This window comes from Pongo pygmaeus, chromosome 2 (assembly GCF_028885625.2).
Source record: "Pongo pygmaeus isolate AG05252 chromosome 2, NHGRI_mPonPyg2-v2.0_pri, whole genome shotgun sequence".
Classification (NCBI taxonomy): Eukaryota; Metazoa; Chordata; class Mammalia; order Primates; family Hominidae; genus Pongo; species Pongo pygmaeus.
Genome location: NC_085930.1, coordinates 82,660,283 through 82,673,735, shown reverse-complemented (window position 1 = coordinate 82,673,735; position 13,453 = coordinate 82,660,283).

Sequence of the window (13,453 nt, the reverse complement as noted above, 5' to 3'; positions counted from 1 at the left end):
TTCTATTTGCATTTAAAGTTCTCTGACATAAGGTTGATGATTTCTCTGGACTTCCCCTAAAGTTCTGCTAAAATAAATTCCATTTACTCCATATCACTATATTTGAAGTCAGAAAGCATGTCAAAAACTTTGTTAAACTTAGCAAAAATTATTTTATATTCTCTCAGCTTTCTAATTTGAAAAAGACAAAAGTGATTCGCTACAATAGATTGACCCAAATATAATAGGCAGGGTTGGATATTGTCTCAAATGTCCTTGTAAAAGAATGAGAAGTTCTTTATCGGAGTTGTTTAGGAAAAAGGCAAGTGATGGCTGAAAAGGTGTTCTGATGGAATTGTCTGTACTTTTAGAGCCAAGGTAAGTAGTATGTTTAGTAAAACAATGAATATTTTTAGGGTAAACCAGTTTTAATGTAATCATTTAAAAATTTCCCAACTGTTGGAAAATTAATCTGTGCTCTTAGAGGTCAGAATAGAAGTTCCCTTGAGGTTGGGGGTGGATAGTGAATAGAGCTGGAAGGGGGATTCTGGGATCATGAGAATGTTCTGTTTCTTAATCTGGAGACTGATTTAAGGATGTGTTAAGTTTGCAAATTTGTTGTACTTTTGTATATGTATAAAGGAGTTTTACAAAGTTCCTGTTGGAAAGCCAGGAGAAATAGACAATCCTGTGATTGCTGATGAGATTGTCCATTCAAATAGCCCCTATGGAAGCAATCTGGCAATGTCTATCAAAATTATAAATGCATGTATCCTTTGATCTAAATAATTTTCCTTTTTGGACTTCGTCCTAGTTGCACACATGGAAAATGATATGTAAATAAGAATCATTGCAGTTATTGTCTGTGATAGCAAAAAAAGAAAAAGAAACAACCTAAATGGCCAATAGCAGGACCAGTTAAATTAAAAAGGGAGCTGGGCATGGTGGTGCACACCTGTAGTCACAGCTACTCAGGTAGCTGAGAGTAGGGGCTTGAGCCCAGGAGTTCAAATCCAGCCTTGGCCACATAGCAAGACCCCTGTCTCATAAAATAATGATACAACTATGTAATGAGCTGTTATATCAATGTTTAAAATGTTTAAGGTTAAATAAGAAACTTCTCAAGAACTGATTAGAAAAATCCCAAGGCATGTTGAATGAACTAAAAAAAAGTTTAAGCAAGAGAGAATTAGAACATGTGTTTTTAAAGGAAGGGAATTATGTATTTATATTTACGTATATTCAAGGGCACACAAGCAAATGAGGTGACCTTATTAGTAATCTATCTTTTTTGTTATTTTTGAACCACTACATAAATTTCCTTTTCAAAACAATTTAATTAAAAATAATGATAATGTTAAAAAAATAGACTGACTCCAAATGTGGTGAAATTGATATTGCAAGGTTTTTATTGCTACTCAATATGGGAAAAAATTGCAAACTATCTTTTTTTTTTTTTTTTTTTTGGAGATGGAATCTCACTCTGTTGCCCAGGCTGGAGTGCAATGGCCTGATCTCGGCTCACTGCAACCTGTGCCTCCCAGGTTCAAGTGATTCTCCTGCCTCAGCTTCCTGAGTAGCTGGGATTACAGGCACCCACCACTGAACCCAGCTAATTTTTGTATTTTTATTAGAGATGGGGTTTTGCCATGTTGGCCAGGCTGGTTTCGAACTCCTGACCACGGGTGATCCACCTGTCTTGGCCTCCCAAGCAACTAACTTTTTAAAAGTTATTACCCACAGCTTAACCTTCACTGAAGTGAGCCATGAGTCAAAAGCCCTTGGAATCCCACCAGCCTCTTTCCATATTATCTAGATTCTGTTTCAGAAACCCAGGAAGGGGAGAGATGCTGGTTTCTTATTACAAAGGGTTCATCTTCCATGCCACGAGAATGTGCTTGAGTTCTGAGTTCCCTGCTCTGGGTTCTCCCTTCTTTTCTCTTTGGCTCACTCTGGCCTTGGATGAATGAATGAGAAGCTGATACTATAAAATATCTTTATTCCTGCTTATATAATGACATAACTCCTTTTCACACTGTCATATTAGTGGTGGAACAGACCCACAAAGAGATGATGGTAAGCATAGAGACCATTTTCCTCAAACCTGGAGAAGATTGAGGCTCTGATTTGTGCAATAACTTTCCCAAGGTCGCACAATTGCAATGGCACCCAGAACATGAATCCGGGTTTCATGACTCAAAGTAGATCATTGTATGTGCAGCAATCCTAGTTCCCTTAGATGAAAACTGGATTTGCTAGAGGTACACCTTTATGCACTAACTATGGAAACCTTTTCCATACCATTCTGACTCATGATGATATAATTGCGAATATATTAATCAGAATTCTGTCCTCTCTTGAGTCAGCGGCCTACCAGAAGTTTCATGGATTTGTGCCATTATAAATTGCCGGAGGCAAGCTAAAGAACTGCAAATGGAATTCTAAGTCAACTGGTGGAGGCTATGTATAAAATTGAGAAGAGGGAAAGAGAATGAGGAGGAAATCTCAGAAGGAAAGTGAACTGTACATAGTACATGAAGACTTGATATTTTTGCGATACCTTAGAAAACTGTAATTTTGGGCACACTGTGATAAATAGTATTCATCTCTCATGACAACATTGATTGCATCATTCTTGTAGCTGAAGGTCATTGTTAAGGGTTTTGAGTTTGCATCTAGCTACAGGTGGAAAGAGTACCATGATAGATAATGATGTCTGTCACGTGCATAGTCTCAGGGTGTGGCTGAGACCAGCTACATCAGAATCTACCTTTATTTCTCCAACTTTCAGCATGTATTATTTCTCAAGCACTGATGACATAATTACATTTAAGATACCTTACCATCTTGCAGGGAGGGCAGACACTCAAAAAAAAAAATCTAAGAAATTCCAATTAGATCCTAAGTTAGATCTTCTGCAACTTATATATGATTTTTCACTTTTTCTTTGAAATTAAAAGAGCAAGTCACTGCCATCATCAGTTCAATCAAACTATTTCAATCCAACCTATTTACTGAAGACAATTCAGGAGCTTGGCATGCCAAGCAAGCTGATCCACCAGTTGTTTCAAAGTCTACGTAGACTCTTTTTTGGAATGAAATGCATTCCCCTCCTTTGTCTCCAATGTCTCCCTCTTCCTCTCCCCACTGTGCAAATCTCAGACTCTGTATCACAGAGCTAAGTTTTATCAGAAACTCCACATTTAAGGATTGTGGCATGTGGTTCCCTAAAATAGAAAGCTTTGTGACCTTTTTCAAAATCCTCCCCATTCCATATATCCTTCCCAGATACACAGCCCATTCTTTCTGTGGAAGGGAACACTGTAAAGAATGCACAGCCAGCAAGAGGCTTTGGAGCCCAGCGGGGTCCTGGTGGATGCATGCATATACATGGGATCAGGGGCGAACCGGATGGACCGTCTCTCCCAGTGAGTGAAAGTCTTAAACCGAGATTAACCTTGAAGCTCAAATTAGATAAAAACAAATAGAAATTTCTCCACAGGAATAAGAGCTTAATATAAAGGAAAAGTATTCGTAGCCCACATAACTTTAATTAAGATGAAAGGGTTTCCGAGTATCTGCTTCCTTGACAATCTTATGTTTAAAGATGTGTGTTGAGCTCAGCATGAAGGAACTAGTCTATGCAGCTCATTATTCACGTTTACAAGGGCCTACTTTGGGAGCTCTTTGTAAAGCTCTGGCGTTCACTTCCAATTTTCTCTCCAAGCATGCCTTTCTCTAGGCTTTTGTTACAGTCTTGAGGAATCTGTCGACCTCTTTATCACAAGGTGGGCACACCTTACAGCTGAGACACCCCCTTCCAGTTGAAGGAAGACATCAACAGAAACAGAGACACCCACTTTTCCCCAGCGGCTGCAGCCACGTGTCAGAGAGCAGTGGTGGCCAGCTGGTTGTGCAATTTCTCACACAGAATTCATTAAGACAAGTTTTAAGACAAGTTATTATTTTTTTTTTGATAGGGAAAATCTAGTAGGTAGAAGCTGCACAAGGAATAAAACAGACACATAAACACACTGAAAGACTAGAAAAACCCACTGAAGTTGTTAAAAGACTGAAATTTTTTTCTGTTTGTCTTAGCGATACAGTTCTGATGCTTGAGGTAAGCATCCTTCCATTTTCTTCTATGCTTTTAAACCCTGGTTAGATATCAGTTTTTTTCAGGAAACTTTGTTGGGAACAGATGCTCAACGGGTATCTCTGGAGCATTCAGAATAGCAGTTAAGTGCACGGATGTCAGCATCCCAGATGTGCAGGGAGTTGGTCCCACAAGTTACCGACAGTGTGATGGTGCGTTCTCTTGACCTCCATTTCTAATCTGTAAACTGGAGAATTATAGTCGCACTTACGTCATTCTGGGAGGACTAAATTAGATAATACTGTACCTATAAAACCCATATGTGCCTGACTCATAATAAGCATTTAAATAAATGCTAGCTACTTCATTATATCATTAAAGAGAACAGATGTCCACAAAACACATATACATGACATATTTTCTGATGGTTTCAGTTCACTCATACTAGGTAGGATCTTAGGTAAACTATTTAATGTCCCAATGCCTCAGTTTATAATCTGTAAAATGGGGATGATATTTACCTGCCTTAGGAGGTGTTGGGAAGATGAAGAGAGACAATATATAGAGAGAACATCTAGTATAATGCCTTGCAATAATAAGATTTTAATGAATGTGAGACATTAACAGTTACTACTTAAAGTCTGTCTAGCATGCTTTAGATAAGTGCTGCCCTTGGGAACACAGGATGTGAGTGATAACTTTGTATTATTGCCTCATGGACTCAGCTAAAGTGGATCTACAAAATGTAGGGAATGTACTCTACACAGAATAAAAGATCAAAAACCATAATATTTGCCCAACTGATCTTTTGTTATTAAAAAAGTGGGAGGTCTATATCCAAATTTTAAAAGCTTGAAAAATAATACATACCAACTCCTCCAATCCCACTGAGCCTTCAGTCCTTTGAGGTTTCACACTGGCAGCTTTTGTTTTTGTTTTAAGCAAAGATAGTTCATAGTAAAGAAGCACGTGGAACTTGATTTCAACCTATGTTTTCTAGTCTTAACCATGAACCCATTTTCCCCATAGTACTTATTACTGATGGTGACTGGTTGAAACATACCCTAGTAGAAGAATATAATCAGAATATTATAAGAATATAATCAGAAATAAAATGCTCTAATGAATTAAAATCAGATGATCATTTTTGAACCTGGAGAAGCAGCAATTTCTCACAACATTTTGTGAATTAATATCCTGCAGAATTACTCCTCAAATCACTGCTTGCATAAAACAAATTGACACTCAAACATATCTTGCTTGCATCAGCAAGGATAAAAAATGCTCATCAATTTAGAAGATGACTAAGATGACTGAGTGATCCAATCTACAGGACCCCTCCCTAAGGCAGAATAGCAAACTCAAATTCCTAGAGGTGCCAGGTAACACTAAGAGTCAAACCTGCTGGATAATTTCATAGCAAACATGTCAGAACAGTCCCTATTTCCCTTTTTATAAAATGTCTCCCATTTTCTTAAAGCACCAAGTCTTCTGTTTTCCTACTTTTGAGCAGGAGATTTCTGATCTTGGCTGCATCCAATTCTCCATCAGCCAGGAAAGACATTGGTGTTAAGGTTGACATACCTATCAAGGACGATAACTACCATGGCTTCTAGTGCTTTAACAAAACCTCAGGTGCATGGACTTTGGGCCAAGCATCTGCGATTTCATATTATTGGAGTATTTGTTGCATCCCTGGGGGTTGTAGCTCTCTATAAGTTTGCTGTGGCTGAACCAAGAAAGAAGGCATACACAGATTTCTGCAGAAATTATGATTCCATGAAATACTTTGAGGAGATGAGGAAGGCTGGTATCTTTCAGAGGACAAAGTGATTTGGGAATATAAAGAATGTCTTTGGGTTGAGTTACATAGAAGTTTGTCACTGACCTGTGTTCCTGAACTATGAAACATGACTATGTAAACCAAGAAATCGTTTCTCTTGATTAAAAAAAGAGAGATTTCCAATCTTAGGAAACATTGCACAATTGCAATGATAAATTGCAACTGACACTTCCTTACACCACAGGAAGACAGTAAGAAGGGGCAGGGACAGTAGTAAACTGGAGAGAAATATTCCATCTAACTGGGGATACAGTGTCTTAAAGCTAGCTAGCTAATTGATACCCAAGACTGTGGGCCCAGTATTGCCAGAATTTGAATGTTTAGAGCAAATCTGATATTAAACATTTTAGTCTGAAACTTCCCTGCTTTTACACATTTTCTGAAATTGTTCAATATGCACCCACAATTAGTGTGTCCAGGTAGCTGGTTTATAATCATTTCCCATGGGTATGGGAGTGTTGGAGAATGTTCTGATGGAATTTCAAGGTACCAGATATACATAAGAAACGATGTCCATCATGAATCCGGGTAGATTTAATCATTTGAGTCTCTTCAAATCCAGATCAGTATCCCTAAAAGTGTTCTGCATTTTCATGACATATTCAAGGAAGAAGGAACTGCAGGTCTGATTTGTGGAAGGAAGTATTAGAGTGCTAGAGTCCCTTGAGAGTATTAGAGCCCTTGGGAGTGACTAGCTTATTCACACATACCAATAATATATATTTAGGGCCTCCTGTATGCCAAGCACCATTCTAGAATCTGGGCATATGTCAGGCAACAGGACAAATCAGTCTCTTTTTTCCAGGACTTGGGCCCTAGTAGCCAGTCCACAGACAAGTGACTCCTTCATTTGTAAAAACAGGAGAGTCGTCATAATTAGCATGGGTGGGAAGACAGCAATATGTCTTATGTGATGCATACTATAAGGAAATACAAGGCAGGGTAGCAGGGTGGGAAGTGACAGGACTAGAGAGAATGTGGAATAAAGAATAGCTAAGTCTCTCTGGGGCAGGGGAAAAGGAAAAGCGCTAAAATTCTACTGAGACACAGAAAACACAGCATGACCAGGTCAAATGGGAACCTAACACGTACCAAATCCTTTCCATGTGCCAAACACTGTGCTGTAAGCTTTGTTAGATGAATCCATTTCATCTGCACAGCCACCTTAGGAGATCAGTTCTTTGATCATCCCCTTTTAACAGATGTATTAGTCTGTTCTCACACTGCTATAAAGAACTACCTGAGACTGGATAATTTTTGAAGAAGAGAGGTTTAATTGACTCACAGTTTCACAGGCTATATAGGAAGTATGACTGGGAAGCCTCAGTAAACTTACAATCATGGCGGAAGGTGAAGGGGAAGCAAGTACGTCTTGCCATGGTGGAGCAGGAGAGAAATAAGAGTGAAACACACACTTTCAGAGAACCAGATCTCATGAGAACTCACAATCACCAGTACAGCCAGCGGGAAGTCTGCCCCCATGATTCAATCACCTCTACCAGGTCCCTCCCCTGACATGTAAGGATTACAATTTGAGATGAGATTTGGGTAGGGACACAACCAAACCACATCAACAGATGAGGAAATAGAGGGCCGAAGCGGCTGAGTCCTTGCCCTCTGTCGCAGAGCTCCTGAGGAATGCCACTGGGGTCTACTCAGGCAGCCTGAACCAGTCTTTGGTTCTGAACTCCATCTAGTTTTCCATTTGCTTACTGGGGTGTAGTGGAGTGGGTCACGGCTTGCTTTAGAAGAGGAAGAGGCAGTCAAGAAAACCTGTGACATTACTTGACTACTTTAGCCCTGACTCAAAGCTCTCACCCAGACCCTTCCTCATCAGCATATACACACAGAAGGAAAATGAGAAAATGCATTCTGCTTTCAAAAGGGAATGTAGTATCATAAATACAAAATACAAATGAAGAATAAAAGTTTCTAGTTATTTCTTTGGGAGGCTGAGGCGGGCGGATCACGAGGTCAGGAGATCAAGACCACCCTGGCTAACATGGTGAAAAACCCCGTCTCTACTAAAAACACAAAAAATTAACCGGGCATAGTGGCAGGCACCTGTAGTCCCAGCTACTTAAGAGGCTGAGGCAGGAGAATGGCGTGAACCCGGCAGGCAGAGCTTTCAGTGAGCCAAGATATCGCGCCACTGAACTCCAGCCTGGGCGACAGAGCGAGACTCCGTCTCAAAACAAAAAAAAAGTTTCTAGTTATTTCCATTATATGCCATTTTGGGCTTGACTTTTTTTTCAATTTATTCCATACCCATTAAAATCCTACTCCAATTCCTTCTATTGTTAATGAGCAAATAAAGGAATTTGCTGTTGTCACGTACTAAGCTTTTACTTAGTACACTTGGGACAGGCAGATTGGAGAGAGTGAGGAGGCTGCCTCTGGCTTCCGTTAGAGATGGCGCTGAGGCAAGTGAGCTGGACAGGCACTGGGTTCCTGTGTGCCTCACTGAGGAAAAATAAACATGGGCAAAGGAGATCCTATGAAGCCAAGAGGCAAATGTCATCATACGTGTTCTTTGTGCAAACTTGTCAAAAGGAGCTCAAGAAGCAGCACCCAGGTGCTTCAGTCAACTCCTCCTTAGAGTTTTCTAAGATACTCTCAGAGAGGTGGAAGACCATGTCTGCTAAGGTGAAAGGAAAATTTGAAGACACAGCGAAGGCAGACAAGGCCCATTATTTAATTAAAAAGAAAACAACTATATTTCTTCTAAAGGAGAAACAAAAAAGTTCAAGGATTCCAATGCACCCCAGAAGCCTCCTTTGGCCTTTTTCTCCTTCTGTTCTGAGTATTGCCCCAAAAGCAAAGGAGAACATCCCAGCCTATCCATTGGTGATGCTGCAAGGAAACTGATAGAGATGTAGAGTAACACTGCTGGAGATGGCAAGCAACCTCATGGAAAGGTGCAGCTAGGCATTGTGGCACATGCCTGTAATGGTGCACTTTGGGAGGCTGTGGCAGGGGGACTGCTGAGGCTAGGAGTTCAAGATCAGCCTGGGCAATATAACAAGACCCCATCTCTATGAAAAAAAAAAATTTTAATGAAAATAAAGGCTGCCAAGCTGAAGGAAAAATAAGAAAAAGATATTGCTACATACCAAGCTAAAGGAAAGCCTGATGCAAAAAAAAATTGACTCATCAAGGCAGAGAAAAGCAAGAAAAAGAAGAGGAAGATGAAGATGATGAATAAGTTGGCCCTTTTTTCCTTGTCTATAAAGCATTGAACCTCCCTACACACTACTCATTCTTTTTAAAGGAAAACATTAAAATAAAAGGCTGTGTAAGGTTTGTTTTTAAATTGCAAAGTGTCTTTTGTACAGGTAGCACACTAGGAAATGTGTCTTTAGATAGCCCCAGTGCCAGTGGCATTTTCAGTAGCCACTAGCCTTGCCTGGTGCAGTATGGGGTTGCAAATTGGCAAGGAAGACTAACTAAAACAGGTTCTCTCTGGTGCACAGTGCAAATTTGTTATATACGGGGATGACAGTTTTTTCATCTTCAATTGTCTCTGATGCAACTTACATGAAATAATTGTCACTCTGTGACCTGAATACCACTCTGTAATTGCAAAAAAAGATGCAGCTGTTTTTTTGACATCCTTAATGCTTCAAGTAAATACAATGTTTTATTTAGAATAAATAAAAAATTGGAACAGGGTATAGAAAATTCAAAGCATGTGACATTTTGTGTCAGATTCTAATCCTGGTCATCTCACTCCTTCTTTTCTAATTTCCTTACCTTTTCACTTTGCTCATCACTCGGCTTAGAATTCGGTTCCTAATAAGTGCTCAATAAAAGTTAAACTGAGCAGGTGAACCTGTACTCCTTATTTGTTCCTTGGTACATTTTTCAGTGCATTTGCGTGAATGTTTCCAAAATACTTAATGATCTTCAGATCAAATCATTCTCTAAGTACAAGGGGGTTGTTATTTATAACACTCAGCCTATGGAATGGTGTTGCAGTAAAAAAAATTTTCCCACAGAGCAAAGAGTAGAATGAACTTTTTATTCACTTTGTGCAAAAAGCCAAAATTAACATCTTTTTGCTTCTTTGCATTTAGTGTCGAATATTTAATTCAGCCCTGAGTTGTGAGTTTTTAGGATTTTTAAAAATCATTTGTTGAACTAAGGGCTTCACTGCTCCCGTGAAGTCCATCATTTCCTGGTATTAGATACAGCTTTTCATTTAATTAATTTTAATACAGTAATTTATTTTTATATTTTCCTCTAATCTTGTCAACCCAATGTGGATTTTGCTTTTAATAAAGTACAGGGTAAGCTACTTAAAGTGAACTAATTGGGCAAAGCCTGGCTTGTCCATCTGATCAGAACGGACATTTGAAAGGAGGTGGGGCTGGCGGGGGAACAGACAGCAAAAGAGAAGAAAACTCATGCTCAGAGCCCATGGGGCAGAGGCTGCAAAGTGGTTAGAACTTGCCAGCAAACAGAGGGAATAATCAGACTGTGTAGGACCCCATGATAGTTCAGAAAACTGATTTCCTTTATGGCTTCAACAGCAGCCCTAGCTCTTATAAGACAGAAAAAAATATTCTGAGTTTTTGAAAGTGGATTGTAATCCATTATGCAGTCCTATAATTCCTATGGAATTCTTCCTATAGCTCTGTCTTTTGGCAAGAATGCTCATGTGTATAAGCATGTGCACACTTTCATCAGCACTCTTAGTTTTTACAGACCTTTATTTTCTGTGAGCAAACTACAGTTTTGTTTTCAAAGAATCCTGCATTCCATTCAGTTCTACACCCATCTTGACTGTATAATCATGGGCCAGGCTCATACTAGACACTGGGTGCAGGGATTTTAAACATGAAAGACAGCCCGGCTGGGCACGGTGGCTCACGCCTGTAATCCCAGCACTTTGGGAGGCCGAGGTGGGTGGATCACGAGGTCAGGAGATCGAGACCATCCTGGCTAACATGGTGAAACCCCATCTCTACTAAAAATACAAAAAATTAGCCGGGCGTGGTGGTGGGCACCTGTAGTCCCAGCTATTCAGGAGGCTGAAGCAGGAGAATGGCGTGAACCCAGGAGGTGGAGCTTGCAGTGAGCTGAGATCATGCCACTGGACTCCAGCTCAGGTGACAGAGCGAGACTCTGTCTCAAAAAAAAAAAAAAAAGAAAGAAAGGTAGCCCTTGCCCTACCGGAGGTTACCCTCCATTGAAGTAAGAGCCTGAAGAAACCCTCTAACCCTCCTTGAGCTGGGTTAGGACTAGTTACTTTGGAAACCATAAAGGTTCCCCATCAGATTGATTCTATGCCCATTAGACTAGTGAGATGTAGTGATGAAGGTCCCCAGTTCTGAAATTAGGCTACTTGGGTTTGAATTCTGGATCTGCCATTGACTTGGGATCATATGGTTTTCCTGCCTATAAAATGCGGATGTAATAGCAGCAGCCTCACAGTGTTCCTAGAGGACTATATGACAGTACATCAAGGGTTTTGTGGGATTCACATGTGGTAAGTACCATGTGCTAATGCTGAATATTTGTCAGAGTCTTCTGGTTGCAAGCAACAGAAACTCAAACTGGCTTAGGCAATAAGGGTTTAAATTCACTCAATGTGAAAATGCAAAGGCAGAACTGAATGCAGGTGTGCAATTCATTTCTTCAGATCCTCTCTTTCCCCGACTCCCCTGTACCTCCAGCCTTTCTCTGTGTTGGCTTCCTTTTCAGGAAAGTTCCCTCCCTGTGTCCCCCAACAACCCAGCTGCCAGTATCATCTCCAATGGAAAAGAGAGATTCTCCTTTGCCATAGCCCTGACAACACTCACAGGACCGTGTTTCATTGTACAGGCTTGAGACACAGGCACATCCCTGGAGCCTTCATTGTGAGCTCTGTGCTTCTCAAGGCAGACCAACATCGCATGTCACGTCTCCCAGGAGCAAGGACGCAAAGGATCCTTGGATAGAGAGTAGGAGAGTGGTGACCACCTAAATATAAAAATGATCTGTTACCGAAAGACAGTGGACAGATGATGGGCCAAGAAATCATAATGATTGCTATGCATGCTAGACTAAGATGCTTGAACTGATGTGTCCCACTCCATTGCTGTCTGGTGCACTAAGCAGTAACAAAGTGCATTCACCCAGGGGCAAGCCTTGTTTTCTTCAAGTACTTTTTATTATGGAATATGTGATTGGCTTGTTTAAATGGCTTTTATTAAAATACACATATACTACTCTAAACCCCAACTGTTCACACAATATCTGCTCCTCCTTTCTGGTTTTTGAAAGCAGTTTAGCCTAGAGTCCATGCGTTGACCAAGGTAGCTGTTGCTTTAGAGATATGGGCACATCTTTTCTCTGGCCACTCCCCATGGGAGCCTACCCCAGCCCTAATTTTTCTCAGCCCTGCCTTCTACCCCTCTGGGGAGAATTCTCTTTGTTATTCTTCTTCACCTGCTCAGGAGCTTGGCTTCAATCTCCTCCCATGCTGCTTCAGATATGCAATGTAAACACTGATTTTAACAAGAAAACTTCCTCCTAGGGAAGTCCTCCAAGTTTATCCACATGTGCCCTGTGTTGCTTGCTAAAACCCTAGAGAAAATTACAGGAGGCTCACGTAGGTTAAAGGGAGGCAGAAGTGATGAGAGCATGGCATTGCAGCAGTTGGCATGGGAGTGTCAGAGATGAGAATGCAGACCTGGGACAAGCCTATAAAGAGAGAATAGATGCATGAGGGGACCGTGCTTGAGACCATGGGGAAGCTAAACCCATGAGCGCCATTTAGGTGAGCACATCTATATTCTGCTCCATTAGCTGGTCATCTAAATTGGAGGCATGGGGAGTTTCCGTCAGCAACATCAGCCTAATGTTGCCTTTGGATGCTTCAGCAAAAGGCCCTGAGACTTTGCCAGGTCCCCAAAATTACCCTGTGGATAGACTATGTTTTAAGTGGCCCAGCATGCCCAGAACCTTGTGCTGTTAGAAGGCACTGAGTAATGGTGAAACCTACCCCTAAGACATGAGTATGCTTTATCATCAAGCTGAAGATACATCCTGCTTTTAGTATTTCAGTCAGTCGACGTGAGCCCTTTGCTCAGAGGCCCTGCATGTTTATTGATACTCATCAAGCTTCCTGTGCTCATTGTGTGACATACATATCTCCAATATGAGCACTTTTTCCCTAATGCAACTCTAAAAAGAGTGTGGGCAAGCACAGAATATTGTCAACATCCATTCTTTCACAGCTTTAACTCTGTACAGAAAAAAAAAAAAAAACCACTCCTTTACTGCCTAAGTATATAGGCATTGAAACATGGATTATATAGCAATGGGTTGAGATGCTCTAGAGATTTGCCCAGATAAAATGAAACAAAGGCAAGTACATTTAGGAACAGTAGTTGAAGTGTCAAGCAAAAAGAAAAAATTTGCCTGTCAGTGTAATAGACACCGTATGAAACGGGACGGTAACACAGTTCAAGATTTGAGACAGTCCTTGGGTTTGTTGAGCCACATGTCCAAAAGCTAGATCATGATTAAGATAAGTCATGATGGCTACT